Raw genomic sequence first — 18,441 nt, forward strand, 5'->3', positions numbered from 1 at the left:
TAGTTATAGAGATATTGCACAATTTAAAAGATTATGCCAAGTTTTTACCTTACCTTTGTGACATGTTATCCTCTCTTCAAAAAGTATAAAGTGCTGGCCATGATAAGCTGATCCACTCTCTTCGGCTGCTTTCGCATTGTGAAGTTGCCGAAATGTGATATTTATAGCTTGCAAACCAGCGCGATGATGTCATCACGCCACGCGCAACGTGCGTTTTGCGTGACGTGATGACGTCCCTAATGCTCCCGGTGGCCATTTTGGAGGGGCAGAGGGGCGAAAACGAAGTTTCAAATGCCATGATAAATTACAAAACAAACTAATTTGCAAATTCTTCCAGTACAATCTGATGGTTGACTTATACTAATGATTATTCATACTAACTGGTTTTGCAAAGACAAAAGAAGTCATTATTGCGATTATTAACTTTTTAGTTTGATAAAAATAAATTTTTTTGCCGAGATTGAGAAATGACTAATATATTGTTATCTCATTTTTATAATGTGGGTCCAAAATTGAATTCCCTAAAGAAAAATAAAGGAAGAAAAGAATTGGATCTAAAAGATGCCAGAAAAAGATAGAATCTAAATTATAAAGAGACAAAACAAAAGGTTTCATTGGTAATATTAAACAATATATCCGAACATGCTTACATTTTCTTCATGTTATTAAATGAAGTAAAGAATTGGATCTAAAATATGCCAGAAAAAAATGGTGTGTAAATTATAGAAAAAATATAAACACAAAAGGTTTCATTGGTAATATTAAACAATATATCCAAACATGCTTAATTTTCTTCATGTTATTAAATAAATAAACAGTGTATTATAGCCAGTTAAACATTTCTGAATCACAATTTAATCCAGAAGCACATGCGTCCATGATACAAATCCATTTGCTTTCATGTTTTCATAATAGTTCCTCTTTGTTTCCTCCCCTTGGGGGGGAAGGATTTTTTTCCAAACCAAAAACCTTTAGTTGTGAAACTTCAAAAGTTGGATGCTCATTGATTATATGTACGGATATGGGTGCTCTGAGGTCTTTGTGTTTGATGGCTGTGATATGTTCAAAGATTCTCACCTTCAATTTTCTTATTGTACTCCCAATGTATAGTTTATTGCAAATACATTCGATACCATATATCACAAAAGTCGAGTTGCAATTGATCAATTGGTTAATTTGTTTTGTTTTGCCATTTGGTAGATTGATTTCTTTCTTTCCTTGATATATTAGTGGGCATAACTTGCAGTGTCCACATTTTTGTGTGCCTCTAATAGTGGTTTGAAAAATGTTTTTTTGATATTAGGAATCGGACTAAGAAAGCTTGGACTAATTAGATTCCTAATTGTAGGTGCCCTCCAAAAGCAAATGCTTGGTGAAGTATCTAGATGCTTTTGAAGGCTAGCGTCTGGGAGTAAGATGTTCCAATTCTCTGATAGTATGCACTTTATTTTCTTAGCTTCAGTGATGTATGTTGTAATGAACTTATCATAACAAATTATGATAACAATAATTTGACCTTGAAGAGTATTTTTGAATAATGTGTGAAAATAACACAAAGTTATTAAATTTGATTTGAACAAAGCTCTCATTTAATCATTTAAGGAGTTGGCGTATTGGAGTGCCATTTTTTCATATATCAATAACTTAATGCATTTAGCTTGTGCAGTAGCCACACAAATTTATGGGAAACACTCATGCTGACAACTTCGCATCCTTTGATCAACAAATCAAAAATATATAATTGAGCTGTCGCCAAGGTTGAGCTTAGTTTGGCTACAAATTAAACTTTCTCATGGCTATTAAGATCCCTGACATTCCAGGACGATATCTTAAGTTTCCCCATCGCACCCTAATGCTTTAACATACCCTGGTGGTCTAACACACAAATACAATATACCATGTGTGGATCTATAGGCTAACTCCCAACTGACTATCCAAACACCCCAACTAACCCGGCCCCCAACAATTGCCCAGCTCAATACCTTGTGCTCAGGCATCCCTGCTTCTCGCCCCCACTTCAGGTCCTTGTCCTGGTGCACGGGGTGCAGCAGGCAGGTATGTAACTACTAGTATCCAAAAAACAATCCAGTCTTAGTGCGATCTTAATTGGTCACTACATTGTTGGCCCCTTCCTTTGTTCAATCTGTATTCCTGGAGGTCTTATCTCCACATCTATACGTTGCTGTCCTGCTGCTAATATTATCCTCAGCATGCGTGGTCATCTCTGCTCGCATGGGCGCCTGCTCCGGTTGGCATATTCTCCTTGTCCATCCGTTGGTGGGCTTCTTCGGAATTGTCAAAGAAAATGGCCCTTCCATTGTTTATAATTTTCAATCTAGCGGGATACAGCAACATGTATTTGAGCTTGGCTATCCGCAATGTCCTTTTGACTGATATAGTTAATCTGCTGTTTCTGAACTTGTAGGGTATACTCAGGGTATGCAGTGATGGTGGCCGTCGCTCGTTGGATTGTTCCTCCTTTACGGAGGTGTTCAAGGATCTTTTCCTGGTATTTATAGTTAAGTATCCAGGCTATAATTGGCCACGGCTGGGCTCCAGGTGGCGGTTTCCTCACCAATGACCTATGCGCCGTTTCAACCGTGAAGCCTTGAGTAAGAGCCCCCGGGCCTATTTCCTGTAGTAGCAAATTTTCTATAAAGTTAGTCGGGTTCGCTCACTCTTCACCCTCCGGGAGCCCAATAATACTTACATTATTTCGTCTGGCACTTCCTTCCGCATCTTCCACTCTGTCCTTGAGATTGCGTACTTGCTGCTGCCGTACCTTGACTTCTGCTGAGGTGTCTTTCAAGCAGCTTTTGTTCCCCGCTACCTCTTTTTCAAGAGTTCCTGTGCGATCGGCTAGTGACCTCATGTCCTGCCTCAGGAGGTTCACATTGATGCCGATGGCATCCATTTTAGCTTTGCCAGTCAATTTCAAGGCTGCTATGGCCCCCGGATTTGATGGTCCCCACTCCTGTGCATCTGCACTCCCTGTGGTGTTGAGGTTGCCTGGGTGCTGCTCTCAGCTGGATGCGCTAGTTTGGCAAACGCGTCTAGTGTGGGTTGCTTCACCTTGCTTTCTTGGTTCTTGGATGCCATGGATTGTTGCTTTGGTGCTCTTGGCGCTCCTATAATCGACCTCTTGTAGTCCCTGCGCCAGTTTGTGTCTATGCGCTTCTCGATGACCACTCCTCCTGGATGGGCTGCACACTCTTGGACCTCATCCACTTGGTCTTTCTAGAGTGCCAAATGGGGGATCCTAGCATTATTCTAGGTGGTTCCACCAATGTTCAAGTGCACCGGCCATGCTCTTTACCAGACCTCGACCAGAAATTCTGTCCTGGTGATGAGGGGCCACCCACTGCTTTGATTGTTTAGTCTTGTATCTTGTATCGAGGAATGCTGGTGTGTGTTCAGGGTGCTCCGCACCTTACAGAAACTGCTATCAGGAAAGATCGCTTTATACCTTCAGAGTGACCCCCCCACTGCACCTGGGTGACCCGCTTTACTCCGCTCAAGCCTTCGATTATGTGCACCCAGATGGTAGTTGGCTTGTCATGTTTTCACCCAACTTGAACATATGGGTGTCTCGCAGCCCATCTGAACTTATGTATGTCAGCCCGCATGCATTTCCTGCTTGATTGGTCCCCAGCACATATTTCGTTCCTCCATTCGCAGCAGGGTCTACTTGTACCATAAAATTCAGCTCTGCTCTTTGTTACTGATATGGCTTTAGACCGCTTGTGAGTGATGATTCACCCTTACAACGTGCATTGGAACTGCACATGCATGTTAATGTACGTGCTCAGCTTCCACAGGCACTACACCCAGCAGCCTACTTTGTCTGTGCAGGTGCCTCCTCTGTGCAACTTCTGTCTGCTATATGAGTAACGCTGCGGCTAGCTCCCTTTTTTTTAATTCTTCCAGTGTGATTGTTTTAGACACTGGCAATCTACTTCTCCGTCCCACACAGGTTCCGTTCCCATGCTCCGTTGTATGCCTGGATGAGGGATGATGCGAGCCACGTCTATTTTATCCCCGGTAGGTGCTGCATGTGTGGTTAATTCCTGTTCCGCAGTAATGATTCGGGATGATTCTGATCCCAATTAACCGTACCAGTTTAGATGCTGTACGTGATGCCATCTGTGACGATGTGGTCCTTCAAAAAGCACTGTCATGTATTCTGGAGTCAGAGGGCTCTTGGGCAGCAGATTTCTTTGCTTGTATTTGTATTCTGTATGATTAAACCTTGTTAACCTTGCAAAGTTATCTCTTGGCCTAATTCCCTAGCGGGGTGTATTTATTCTGGAGTGTGCGTACAGTGGGCCTTGCATTCACTATCCATACAGCGTACCAGCTTAGCCAAAAAACAAAAACTGGCATTTTTCTTATTACATTTGCATTTTGGTGTAGAAAAAGACAGTTGACAGAAGGATTAATCAAAAAGCGATTGAACGCGCTACTTCTATTTTATGCCACCTAAAAGGTGTGCGAAGCTAAGGAACGTAGGCAGGCGCTTGTCGAAGTGAAATAGCAGCCAATGGTCACCAAACGAGAGGTGTGCAGAGCCTAGGAATGGGCGATATTAACCAAGAGAGGGGTGTGCAGAGCCTAGAAATGGGCGTTATTAACCAAGAGAGGGGTTTGCGAAGCCTAGAAATGGACAATGATAACCAAGAGAGAGGTGTGCAGAGCCTAGAAATGGGCAATAATAACCAAGAGAGAGGTGTGCAGACCCTAGAAATGGGCAATGATAACCAAGAGAGAGCTGTGCAGAGCCTAGAAATGGGCAATGATAACCACGAGAGAGGTGTGCAGACCCTAGAAATGGGCAATATTAACCAAAAGAGAGGTGTGCAGAGCCTCTAAACGGGCAATGATAACCAAGAGAGAGCTGTGCAGAGCCGAGAAATGGGCAATGATAACCAAGAGAGAGGTGTGCAGACCCTTGAAATGGGCAATGATAACCAAGAGAGGTGTGCAGACCCTAGAAATTGGCAATGATAACCAAGAGAGAGCTTTGCAGAGCCTAGAAATGGGCAATGATAACGAGGAGAGAGGTGTTCAGACCCTAGAAATGGGCAATGATAATCACAAGAGAGGTGTGCAGAGCCTAGAAATGGGCAATATTAACCACAAGAGAGGTGTGCAGAGCCTAGAAATGGGCACTATTAACCAAAAGAGAGGTGTGCAGAGCCTATAAACTGGCAATGATAACCATGAGAGAGCTGTGCAGAGCCTAGAAATGGGCAATGATAACCAAGAGAGAGGTGTGCAGAGCCTAGAAATGGGCAATATTAACCAAAATAGAGGTGTGCAGAGCCTATAAACGGGCAATGATAACCAAGAGAGATGTGTGCAGAGCCTAGAAATGGGCAATATTAACCACAAGAGAGGTGTGCAGAGCCTAGAAATGGGCATTATTAACCAAAAGAGAGGTTTGCAGAGCCTATAAACGGGCAATGATAACCAAGAGAGAACTGTGCAGAGCCTAGAAATGGGCAATATTAATCAAAAGAGAGGTGTGCAGAGCCTATAAACGGGCAATGATAACCAAGAGAGAGCTGTGCAGAGCTTAGAAATGGGCAATGATAACCAAGAGATAGGTGTGCAGACCCTAGAAAGTGAGGCTGGCCCTTACTACTGGTGACTGCACAATGCACATTGTCAAGGTGGGACGTGGAAGAGGATAAGGGTTCACCTCTGACATTGGCCCCGCCTGCACTGCATGAGTTCCAAACTTACTTCATTATTATGAGTTTGATAACCTCAATACCTGTCATGATGCCCGCTCCCGGTTCAAGCCCTGCGTCCCCGAAAGCGGACATCCAGTCCCCAAGGAAGGACCCAGCAACCCCATATAGGGGCCCTTTGGACAGTGTTCTGGCGCCTATGGCGCCAGGCTCATAAAAGACATCAGTCCTGGCACCATAGGCGCCAGGCTCATTATGGAAGTGCTTGGGTGCACTTACCTGATGCAGACCATGCTGCAGGATCCCGGCCTCCTTGAGGCCTGAAAGGAACTACTTTACCTGTGGGACTAATTTACCATCCGTGCGTGGTCGGGGAAGGATACATACCTGATTGGAGGAAGGATACATACTTCTCCCAAGGCTATTTAAACCCCACCCGAACAGCCACACGTGCTTCGCGTTGTTCTGCATCTAGCAGCTGGACGCTCACCGTGTCTGCTCCTGCATCCCGACTTCTGCCACGCCTGCCAGCATCCTGGATCACCTGCAAAGGAAGAGAAGAAGAGAACAGAAGATGGAAAAGTCCTTACCTGCTAAATCCTGCATCCCGGAGACATCTCGCCGACAATCCTGAAAAGGAAGACTTTTATTTAAAAACTCATCGCGTCGATCGCTGCAGCGCCGCATTCCACTCACCTTTACAGGGCGCCTCCATGTTCAGCAGCGATCATCCGGATTTGCAGTCACACCCCAGCGCCTAGGGAGAAAAAGGCAAGAACAAAAGGTGAGAGAGAGAAGGGAATAAGGAAAGCTAAATCTCCATGTTAAGACTTACCTGTTGATTCATTCCCTCTTCATTACGGGTCCGCGCCGCATCCTGGCATTTCCGGCCCCCGGCCCCTAAGGGGAAAAAGAGACATCCACGTTAATGAGCGAATGAAAAGACATTACCAAAAAACGCTCATTAAAGACTTACCTGATTTCTACAAGGATTTCACCTCTCATCTCGGGTCGGTGCCTGTTCCCCGGCATTCCGTACCCCGGCCCCTATGTGGAAAAAGACACTAGCATTAGTACATTAATGCATGGACATAAGGGGAACCTCTTATCAAAAAACTTACCTGGAAGCCAAGCAAGTTTGGTTCTCACCAATCCGAAAATCCAGTGAAGTAACTGGATACCAACGCGCCCCTGCATCAGAAGCAGGATGGAGAGCTCGTCCTTCCAGACCCTAAGGTGAGACGCTACGAGGAATCACAGAAGGGTTTCGAGGAGGGTGAGAGGGGAAAGTGGGAGGCTGAATGCATTACCCCGCAGACAGTTAATCCCCTATTTTCGCCTACAGAAGGACACTTCTGCGAGCCAGACAAGCCAGATTTGGGGGCACAGTCCAGTCCGTCTTCCGAACCCTGCGCATCACCTTAGAAGAGGTCACAGCAGCGCGAACCAGACCAGCGCCTCCGTGGGAGTCAGGTGAGCGTTACAGAACGCGAAGCCTTCCTACAAATTCCCACCCAGGCGCTATGGAAAGTACTGAGACTGATCAGTTGGCCCAATTACTGGGGGAATTACGGGCCGAAGTACATGCCGCTCGTCAAGAGACTAATGCCCTCAGGAGGGAATTAATAATATCAAAGGAAAGAACTGATGACCTGGCCAGACAGCTTTTGCAAGGTCAAGCTGGGCAAACTCCTCTACCCGGTTCCGGAGGGAACCCTGCACCTGTGGTTTCCAGTAACCCTGTGCAGATTAATCTACCTGGAAACATGCCGCTGGCCACACCCGAACGCTTTGCTGGGGACCCCAAACGATTCGCTGTATTCATGAATCAGTGTTGTTTGCACTTCCTATGCAGACCTGGGGCCTTCCCTAATGATCAGACCAAGGTAGCCTTTGTATTGTCATATCTCAGTGGCTGCGCTGCCGATTGGTCAGTTCCACTGGTTACTCAAGATGACCCGATTCTCTGTGATTTTCAAAGGTTTCAAGCAAGCATGGAAAGGTTATTTGCTCGACACTCTCAGGGGCAGGCACTGGATGACGAACTTCTATCCCTGCGACAGGGCAATCAGGACCTCCTATCCTATATTGCAACCTTTAATAGACTAATTGTGGAAACAGGATGGCCAGAGGATAAAAGAGTCACGTTGTTTTATCGAGGCCTACGCGGAGAACTTAAAGATGTCTTGGCCCAAGTTGTAAATCAGCCCAAAGAATTCACAGAGTATATAGACTTAGTGGTCCAATTGGATCACAGACTTCAAAACAGAAAAGCAGATCGGTCCAGGTTTGAGACCCGGGTGTTGGTCAAGACCCACGCTAATCCCAAGGGAGTTGATGTCTCTGAGCCTATGCAAATTGGAGGGGTTAAAGGACCCTTAACTCAAAAGGAACGTGAAAGGAGGCGGCAGTTAAAATTATGTCTTTATTGTGGGAATTCTGGACACTTTCTACGAGATTGCCTGGCAAAACTGCCCCGAAAGGCGGTAGGAGCCGCTGATAAAAACCATGAAGACTCTGCTTCGGGAAACGACTCCGCCCGACAAGTGTAGGGGTCCGCTTGCCGAGCTTGAAAACTAACTCTCAGACCTCGCATTTCATTGTGCCAATGGTTCTCGTAGATCCAGAACAGCCTAAGCGGTTGCATGCAATAAAGGCATACATCGATAGTGGGGCTATTGGAAACTATGCGGATCGTGAATTGGTCTCTAGGATTAACCTCCCTGTCCGTCATAAAATCAGCAAAGATGTCATCACCACAGTCGATGGAACTGAAATTGCCTCTGGACCGGTAACACATTCCACTACTGAAGTGACTCTTATTGGTCCCGACGGCCATCGGGAGGGTGTTGTGTTTGATGTAATCAAGGCTCCACAGTTTCAGGTTATTCTTGGAATCCCTTGGTTAGAGACACATAATCCTCGAATTGATTGGCGAGCTAAGAGAATAACCTTCCCGGATTGTACACAAACCTGCTAACCAGAAAACCTGAAGATTAACCTAGCATCTGTAACCTCTGCCTCCATGCAACTACCTCCGGAGTACCAAGACTTTCAGGACGTCTTCCAAAAGGAACAGGCCAACACGTTACCTCCTCACAGATCGTACGATTGCCAAATCGATCTGGTGCCCGGTGCACAACCCCCTTGTAGCAGGATTTATGCCCTTAGCGAACCTTAAAATCTGCATTTGAGACAATATTTGGATCAATATCTAGCTAATGGTTTTATTCACCCGTCAAAGTCCCCGGCATCCTCGGCTTTGGATGCCATCCTCAAATGGCCATCACCTAGCTCTGTAAAAGGGGTTCAAAGCATGCTCGGCTTTGCCAATTTCTGTCGCAGGTTTATCCCGGAATTTTCACGCATGGTACAACCCATTACTGCACTCTTGAGGAAAAATAAACGTTTTGAATGGTCTGAAGAAGCCGAGCAGGCCTTTCAGGATTTAAAAGCTAAGTTTACCTCCGCACCTATATTGAAACACCCGCGTCCAGATCTCCCTTATGTCGTCGAGACTGACGCATCCAGCCTAGCCATGGGAGCTGTCCTGTCCCAAAGAGATCCCGAAACCAACCAACTGCATCCCGTAGCATTTTGGTCCAGAAAATTCTTGGCACCCGAGGTTAATTATGCAATCACGGACAAAGAACTGTTAGCCATTAAGTCCGCTTTTAAAGCCTGGCGGCATTATCTGCTTGGCGCTCGACATACCATCACAGTGATCACTGATCACCGGAATTTACAGTATTTGAAAACCGCCAAGGCTCAGTCATCACGGCAGCTCCGATGGGCTTTTTTTTTCGCTGAATTTGATTTCGTGATTACCTATCGACCTGGCTGCAAGAATGGCAAAGCAGATGCCTTATCCCGAATTGGAATGGGAGAATCTGATACAAACTCAGAACCAGTACCAATAATTCCCGAACAGAGGATTCTAGGCATGACTTTGTTACAGACGCTTGAAGACATTCAAGCCAGAGTGAAACAACTCCTGGACCCTACAACCTTACAGGATTGGATACAAAAGGGATCAGACTTTACCATAGATAATGGTTTACCTTATTTCCAAGGACGCTTATTCCTGCCACATAAGGAATTACACGAACTAGTTATTTCCGGTTATCATGATGCATTAATAGAGGGACACCCCGGTATTGCCAAGACATAGGAAAAGGTGAAACGACAATTTTGGTGGCCCTCTTGGCGAAAAGATGTTAAATCTTTTGTGATGTCCTGTGGTGTTTGCGCCCAAAATAAAAGTCAAAAGAAAAGACCAGCCGGTCTCCTTCAACCTGATCTGACATCCAGTGAGGTATCAAGGTAATACCATCACCCCTGATGCAGGAGGAATGATGTCACAGCTAGAGCACTGCATCAGAACAGGCAGTGCTGATCAGACAACCAGTGAAGTGTCAAGGTAAGAGCATCACCCCTCCTGCTAGAGGAATGATGTCACAGCTAGAGCACTGCATCAGAACAGGCAGTGCTGATCTGGCATCCAGTGAGGTATCAAGGTAATACCATCGCCCCTCCTGCAGGAGGAATGATGTCACAGCTAGAGCACTGCATCAGAACAGGCAGTGCTGATCTGGCATCCAGTGAGTTATCAAGGTAATACCATCGCCCCTCCTGCAGGAGGAATGATGTCACAGCTAGAGCACTGCATCAGAACAGGCAGTGCTGATCTGGCATCCAGTGAGGTATCAAGGTAATACCATCACCCCTGCTGCAGGAGGAATGATGTCACAGCTAGAGCACTGCATCAGAACAGGCAGTGCTGATCTGACATCCAGTGAGGTATCAAGGTAATACCATCACCCCTGCTGCAGGAGGAATGATGTCACAGCTAGAGCACTGCATCAGAACAGGCAGTGCTGATCTGACATCCAGTGAGGTATCAAGGTAATACCATCACCCCTGCTGCAGGAGGAATGATGTCACAGCTAGAGCACTGCATCAGAACAGGCAGTGCTGATCAGACATCCAGTGAGGTATCAAGGTAATACCATCACCCCTCCTGCAGGAGGAATGATGTCACAGCTAGAGCACTGTATCAGAACAGGCAGTGCTGATCAGACATCCAGTGATGTGTAAGGGTAATACCATCACCCCTGCTGCAGGAGGAATGATGTCACAGCTAGAGCACTGCATCAGAACAGGCAGTGCTGATCAGACATCCAGTGAAGTGTCAAGGTAAGAGCATCACCCCTCCTGCAGGAGGAATTATGTCACAGCTAGAGCACTGCATCAGAACAGGCAGTGCTGATCTGACATCCAGTGAGGTATAAAGGTAATACCATCACCCCTCCTGCAGGAGGAATGATGTCACAGCTAGAGCACTGCATCAGAACAGGCAGTGCTGATCTGGCATCCAGTGAGGTATCAAGGTAATACCATCGCCCCTCCTGCAGGAGGAATGATGTCACAGCTAGAGCACTGCATCAGAACAGGCAGTGCTGATCTGGCATCCAGTGAGGTATCAAGGTAATACCATCACCCCTGCTGCAGGAGGAATGATGTAACAGCTAGAGCACTGCATCAGAACAGGCAGTGCTGATCTGACATCCAGTGAGGTATCAAGGTAATACCATCACCCCTGCTGCAGGAGGAATGATGTCACAGCTAGAGCACTGCATCAGAACAGGCAGTGCTGATCTGACATCCAGTGAGGTATCAAGGTAATACCATCACCCCTGCTGCAGGAGGAATGATGTCACAGCTAGAGCACTGCATCAGAACAGGCAGTGCTGATCAGACATCCAGTGAGGTATCAAGGTAATACCATCACCCCTCCTGCAGGAGGAATGATGTCACAGCTAGAGCACTGCATCAGAACAGGCAGTGCTGATCAGACATCCAGTGAGGTGTAAGGGTAATACCATCACCCCTGCTGCAGGAGGAATGATGTCACAGCTAGAGCACTGCATCAGAACAGGCAGTGCTGATCAGACATCCAGTGAAGTGTCAAGGTAAGAGCATCACCCCTCCTGCAGGAGGAATTATGTCACAGCTAGAGCACTGCATCAGAACAGGCAGTGCTGATCTGACATCCAGTGAGGTATAAAGGTAATACCATCACCCCTCCTGCAGGAGGAATGATATCATAGCTAGAGCACTGCATCAGAACAGGCAGTGCTGATCCAGTGAAGTGTACGGGTAATACCATCACCCCTCCGCAGGAGGAATGATGTTACAGCTAGAGCACTGCATCAGAACAGGCAGTGCTGATCTGACATCCAGTGAGGTATCAAGGTAATACCATCACCCCTGCTGCAGGAGGCATGATGTCACAGCTAGAGCAATGCATCAGAACAGGCAGTGCTGGTCTGACATCCAGTGAGGTATCAAGGTAATACCATCACCCCTGCTGCAGGAGGAATGATGTCACAGCTAGAGCACTGCATCAGAACAGGCAGTGCTGATCTGACATCCAGTGAGGTATCAAGGTAATACCATCACCCCTCCTGCAGGAGGAATGATGTCACAGCTAGAGCACTGCATCAGAACAGGCAGTGCTGATCAGACATCCAGTGAAGTGTCAAGGTAATACCATCACCCCTGCTGCAGGAGGAATGATGTCACAGCTAGAGCACTGCATCAGAACAGGCAGTGCTGATCTGACATCCAGTGAGGTATCAAGGTAATACCATCACCCCTGCTGCAGGAGGAATGATGTCACAGCTAGAGCACTGCATCAGAACAGGCAGTGCTGATCAGACATCCAGTGAAGTGTCAAGGTAATACCATCACCCCTGCTGCAGGAGGAATGATGTCACAGCTAGAGCACTGCATCAGAACAGGCAGTGCTGATCTGACATCCAGTGAGGTATCAAGGTAATACCATCACCCCTCCTGCAGGAGGAATGATGTCACAGCTAGAGCACTGCATCAGAACAGGCAGTGCTGATCCAGTGAAGTGTACGGGTAATACCATCACCCCCCTCCTGCAGGAGGACTGCATCAGAACAGGCAGTGCTGATCTGACATCCAGTGAGGTATAAAGGTAATACCATCACCCCTCCTGCAGGAGGAATGATGTCACAGCTAGAGCACTGCATCAGAACAGGCAGTGCTGATCTGGCATCCATTGAGGTATCAAGGTAATACCATCGCCCCTCCTGCAGGAGGAATGATGTCACAGCTAGAGCACTGCATCAGAACAGGCAGTGCTGATCTGGCATCCAGTGAAGTGTCAAGGTAATACCATCACCCCTGCTGCAGGAGGAATGATGTCACAGCTAGAGCACTGCATCAGAACAGGCAGTGCTGATCTGACATCCAGTGAGGTATCAAGGTAATACCATCACCCCTGCTGCAGGAGGAATGATGTCACAGCTAGAGCACTGCATCAGAACAGGCAGTGCTGATCAGACATCCAGTGAAGTGTCAAGGTAATACCATCACCCCTGCTGCAGGAGGAATGATGTCACAGCTAGAGCACTGCATCAGAACAGGCAGTGCTGATCTGACATCCAGTGAGGTATCAAGGTAATACCATCACCCCTCCTGCAGGAGGAATGATGTCACAGCTAGAGCACTGCATCAGAACAGGCAGTGCTGATCCAGTGAAGTGTACGGGTAATACCATCACCCCCCTCCTGCAGGAGGACTGCATCAGAACAGGCAGTGCTGATCTGACATCCAGTGAGGTATAAAGGTAATACCATCACCCCTCCTGCAGGAGGAATGATGTCACAGCTAGAGCACTGCATCAGAACAGGCAGTGCTGATCTGGCATCCATTGAGGTATCAAGGTAATACCATCGCCCCTCCTGCAGGAGGAATGATGTCACAGCTAGAGCACTGCATCAGAACAGGCAGTGCTGATCTGGCATCCAGTGAGGTATCAAGGTAATACCATCACCCCTGCTGCAGGAGGAATGATGTCACAGCTAGAGCACTGCATCAGAACAGGCAGTGCTGATCTGACATCCAGTGAGGTATCAAGGTAATATCATCACCCCTGCTGCAGGAGGAATGATGTCACAGCTAGAGCACTGCATCAGAACAGGCAGTGCTGATCAGACATCCAGTGAGGTATCAAGGTAATACCATCACCCCTCCTGCAGGAGGAATGATGTCACAGCTAGAGCACTGCATCAGAACAGGCAGTGCTGATCAGACATCCAGTGAGGTGTAAGGGTAATACCATCACCCCTGCTGCAGGAGGAATTATGTCACAGCTAGAGCACTGCATCAGAACAGGCAGTGCTGATCTGACATCCAGTGAGGTATAAAGGTAATACCATCACCCCTCCTGCAGGAGGAATGATATCATAGCTAGAGCACTGCATCAGAACAGGCAGTGCTGATCCAGTGAAGTGTACGGGTAATACCATCACCCCTCCGCAGGAAGAATGATGTTACAGCTAGAGCACTGCATCAGAACAGGCAGTGCTGATCTGACATCCAGTGAGGTATCAAGGTAATACCATCACCCCTGCTGCAGGAGGCATGATGTCACAGCTAGAGCAATGCATCAGAACAGGCAGTGCTGATCTGACATCCAGTGAGGTATCAAGGTAATACCATCACCCCTGCTGCAGGAGGAATGATGTCACAGCTAGAGCACTGCATCAGAACAGGCAGTGCTGATCTGACATCCAGTGAGGTATCAAGGTAATACCATCACCCCTCCTGCAGGAGGAATGATGTCACAGCTAGAGCACTGCATCAGAACAGGCAGTGCTGATCAGACATCCAGTGAAGTGTCAAGGTAATACCATCACCCTGCTGCAGGAGGAATGATGTCACAGCTAGAGCACTGCATCAGAACAGGCAGTGCTGATCTGACATCCAGTGAGGTATCAAGGTAATACCATCACCCCTGCTGCAGGAGGAATGATGTCACAGCTAGAGCACTGCATCAGAACAGGCAGTGCTGATCAGACATCCAGTGAAGTGTCAAGGTAATACCATCACCCCTGCTGCAGGAGGAATGATGTCACAGCTAGAGCACTGCATCAGAACAGGCAGTGCTGATCTGACATCCAGTGAGGTATCAAGGTAATACCATCACCCCTCCTGCAGGAGGAATGATGTCACAGCTAGAGCACTGCATCAGAACAGGCAGTGCTGATCCAGTGAAGTGTACGGGTAATACCATCACCCCCCTCCTGCAGGAGGACTGCATCAGAACAGGCAGTGCTGATCTGACATCCAGTGAGGTATCAAAGTAATACCATCACCCCTGCTGCAGGAGGAATGATGTCACAGCTAGAGCATTGCATCAGAACAGGCAGTGCTGATCTGACATCCAGTGAGGTAACAAGGTAATACCATCACCCCTGCTGCAGGAGGAATGATGTCACAGCTAGAGCACTGCATCAGAACAGGCAGTGCTGATCTGACATCCAGTGAGGTATCAAGGTAATACCATCACCCCTGCTGCAGGAGGAATGATGTCACAGCTAGAGCACTGCATCAGAACAGGCAGTGCTGATCTGAAATCCAGTGAGGTATCAAGGTAATACCATCGCCCCTGCTGCAGGAGGAATGATGTCACAGCTAGAGCACTGCGTCAGAAGAGGCAGTGCTGATCAGACATCCAGTGAAGTGTCAAGGTAATACCATCGCCCCTGCTGCCGGAGGAATGATGTCACAGCTAGAGCACTGCATCAGAACAGGCAGTGCTGATCAGACATCCAGTGAAGTGTCAAGGTAATACCATCGCCCCTGCTGCAGGAGGAATGATGTCACAGCTAGAGCACTGCATCAGAACAGGCAGTGCTGATCTGACATCCAGTGAGGTATCAAGGTAAAACCATCGCCCCCCCTGCAGGAGGAATGATGTCACAGCTAGAGCACTGCATCAGAACAGGCAGTGCTGATCAGACATCCAGTGAGGTATCAAGGTAATACCATCACCCCTCCTGCAGGAGGAATGATGTCACAGCTAGAGCACTGCATCAGAACAGGCAGTGCTGATCAGACATCCAGTGAGGTGTAAGGGTAATACCACCACCCCTCCTGCAGGAGGAATGATGTCACAGCTAGAGCACTGCATCAGAACAGGCAGTGCTGATCTGAAATCCAGTGAGGTATCAATGTAATACCACCACCCCTCCTGCAGGAGGAATGATGTCACAGCTAGAGCACTGCATCAGAACAGGCAGTGCTGATCAGACATCCAGTGAGGTATCAAGATAATACCATCACCCCTGCTGCAGGAGGCATGATGTCACAGCTAGAGCACTGCATCAGAACAGGCAGTGCTGATCAGAGATCCAGTGAGGTATCAAAGTAATACCATCACCCCTGCTGCAGGAGGAATGATGTCACAGCTAGAGCACTGCATCAGAACAGGCAGTGCTGATCTGACATCCAGTGAAGTGTACGGGTAATACCATCGCCCCTGCTGCAGGAGGAATGATGTCACAGCTAGAGCACTGCATCAGAACAGGCAGTGCTGATCAGACATCCAGTGAGGTGTAAGGGTAATATCATCACCCCTCCTGCAGGAGGAATAATGTCACAGCTAGAGGACTGCATCAGAACAGGCAGTGCTGATCAGACATCCATTGAGGTATCAAGGTAATACCATCACCCCTGCTGCAGGAGGAATGATGTCACAGCTAGAGCACTGCATCAGAACAGGCAGTGCTGATCTGACATCCAGTGAGGTATCAAGGTAATACCATCACCCCTCCTGCAGGAGGAATGATGTCACAGCTAGAGCACTGCATCAGAACAGGCAGTGCTGATCTGACATCCAGTGAGGTATCAAGGTAATACCATCGCCCCTCCTGCAGGAGGAATGATGTCACAGCTAGAGAACTGCATCAGAACAGGCAGTGCTGATCTGGCATCCAGTGAGGTATCAAGGTAATACCATCACCCCTGCTGCAGGAGGAATGATGTCACAGCTAGAGCATTGCATCAGAACGGGCAGTGCTGATCTGACATCCAGTGAGGTATCAAGGTAATACCATCGCCCCTGCTGCAGGAGGAATGATGTCACAGCTAGAGCACTGCATCAGAACAGGCAGTGCTGATCAGACATCCAGTGAGGTATCAAGGTTATACCATCGCCCCTCCTGCAGGAGGAATGATGTCACAGCTAGAGCACTGCATCAGAACAGGCAGTGCTGATCTGACATCCAGTGAGGTATCAAGGTAATACCATCGCCCCTCCTGCAGGAGGAATGATGTCACAGCTAGAGCACTGCATCAGAACAGGCAGTGCTGATCAGACATCCAGTGAGGTGTAAGGGTAATACCATCACTCCTGCTGCAAGAGGAATGATGTCACAGCTAGAGCACTGCATCAGAACAGGCAGTGCTGATCTGACATCCAGTGAGGTATCAAGGTAATACCATCACCCCTGATGCAGGAGGAATGATGTCACAGCTAGAGCACTGCATCAGAACAGGCAGTGCTATCAGACAACCAGTGAAGTGTCAAGGTAAGAGCATCGCCCCTCCTGCAGGAGGAATGATGTCACAGCTAGAGCACTGCACCAGAACAGGTGTTAATACGGATTTCTGAACTCTGTCCTGGTGGCGCAGAAGTTCAGAAGGCCAACCTAATTACTTGGAACAGGGTAACCTCTGGACGATCCAGACCAATCAAGGTAGCGATCGCGGCGGTCAAGACTAGGTCTCAAGAGGGGTGAGGGTGACTGAAAGCCCGCAGTGAGCACACAAAGCAAGAGCGCTGACAAACTACTCCAAACAGTTGTTATATCAAAAATAGATACACATTTATTTTAAGGCCTTTAAAACAATGACCGTAGCGAGAAAATCACAATATCACAATATTAAACCAACACATACCATATCAACACAATATATATACAAATACACAGTCGCGAGCGTTTAAAGCACGAAATATGTAGTCCACCTGAAAGGAAAGGAAAACAGGCAGTGCAATAACGCTTTAGACTCAGTTCGCCTTCAGAGGCACCTAACTAGATGGAAGTCCGAGCCCTGCGAAGAGTGGAGCCTTGTGCTCAAAGTACCTGCCACGCCGGTGCCAACGGGCAAAAGGGGAAGCTCTTCGGAGGAAGTCGGGCAGTTCGGGTTAGTGCACAGCAGAAGGAGAACAGGTTCCGCAACTCAAGCGCAGCCTCCACAGCGGGCAGAAGCACAGCGCGAGTCCGGCCAAAAGGGTGCTGTTTTTACACAGCAGGGAAAAGCAATGGGATACTGCAGGAGGGCGACCAGATCCTAGCTAAACTACTCACCGGTCCCCGAAGCAAGCAGGCCCAGGCTTCTCCACGTTAGTTTCAGCAGCTGGCAGGTTCAGAAGAGCAGGGAACGCCTCGTAGTCGTGTAGAGCAAAAAGACGTCCCAATCGACGAAACCAGCACAGTTTGTTGCCGCAGCAGGACAACGGAGCGGCCGTGTGTATTCAAGCCAAATGTACGCTCCTCCCTTCAGGCTTGGGAACGCCAAGCGTACGAAGCGTGGGAGAGTGACAAGGACTCGAAATACAACACAACCTGGCGGCGGTTACAGAGCAGGACTCCCTTGTAAGCTGGTCAGTCAACTGGATGGCCCAGAGACACTTCCGAAGGCTTACTTGGCAGGAGATGATGAAGTCGCCGGGAATAGCTGTTCCTGCTATTCCAAAGGTCGAAGCACCAGTACAGGCCTTCTGGTTCGATCCAAGGAGGAAAGGGTTTCACAGGACGACAGCAGTGCAAAGGAGGATTCCTTCAGCGGGTCACCAGCGATTCCTCGGTCCAGCCTCTTGGTTGCAGGATACTTGGCTCCTGTAGTCCTTCGTTCGTGAGAACTCAGG

The sequence above is a fragment of the Ambystoma mexicanum genome, chromosome 3q (genome assembly GCF_040938575.1).
Source record: "Ambystoma mexicanum isolate Mex_15411 chromosome 3q, UKY_AmexF1_1, whole genome shotgun sequence".
NCBI lineage: Eukaryota > Metazoa > Chordata > Amphibia > Caudata > Ambystomatidae > Ambystoma > Ambystoma mexicanum.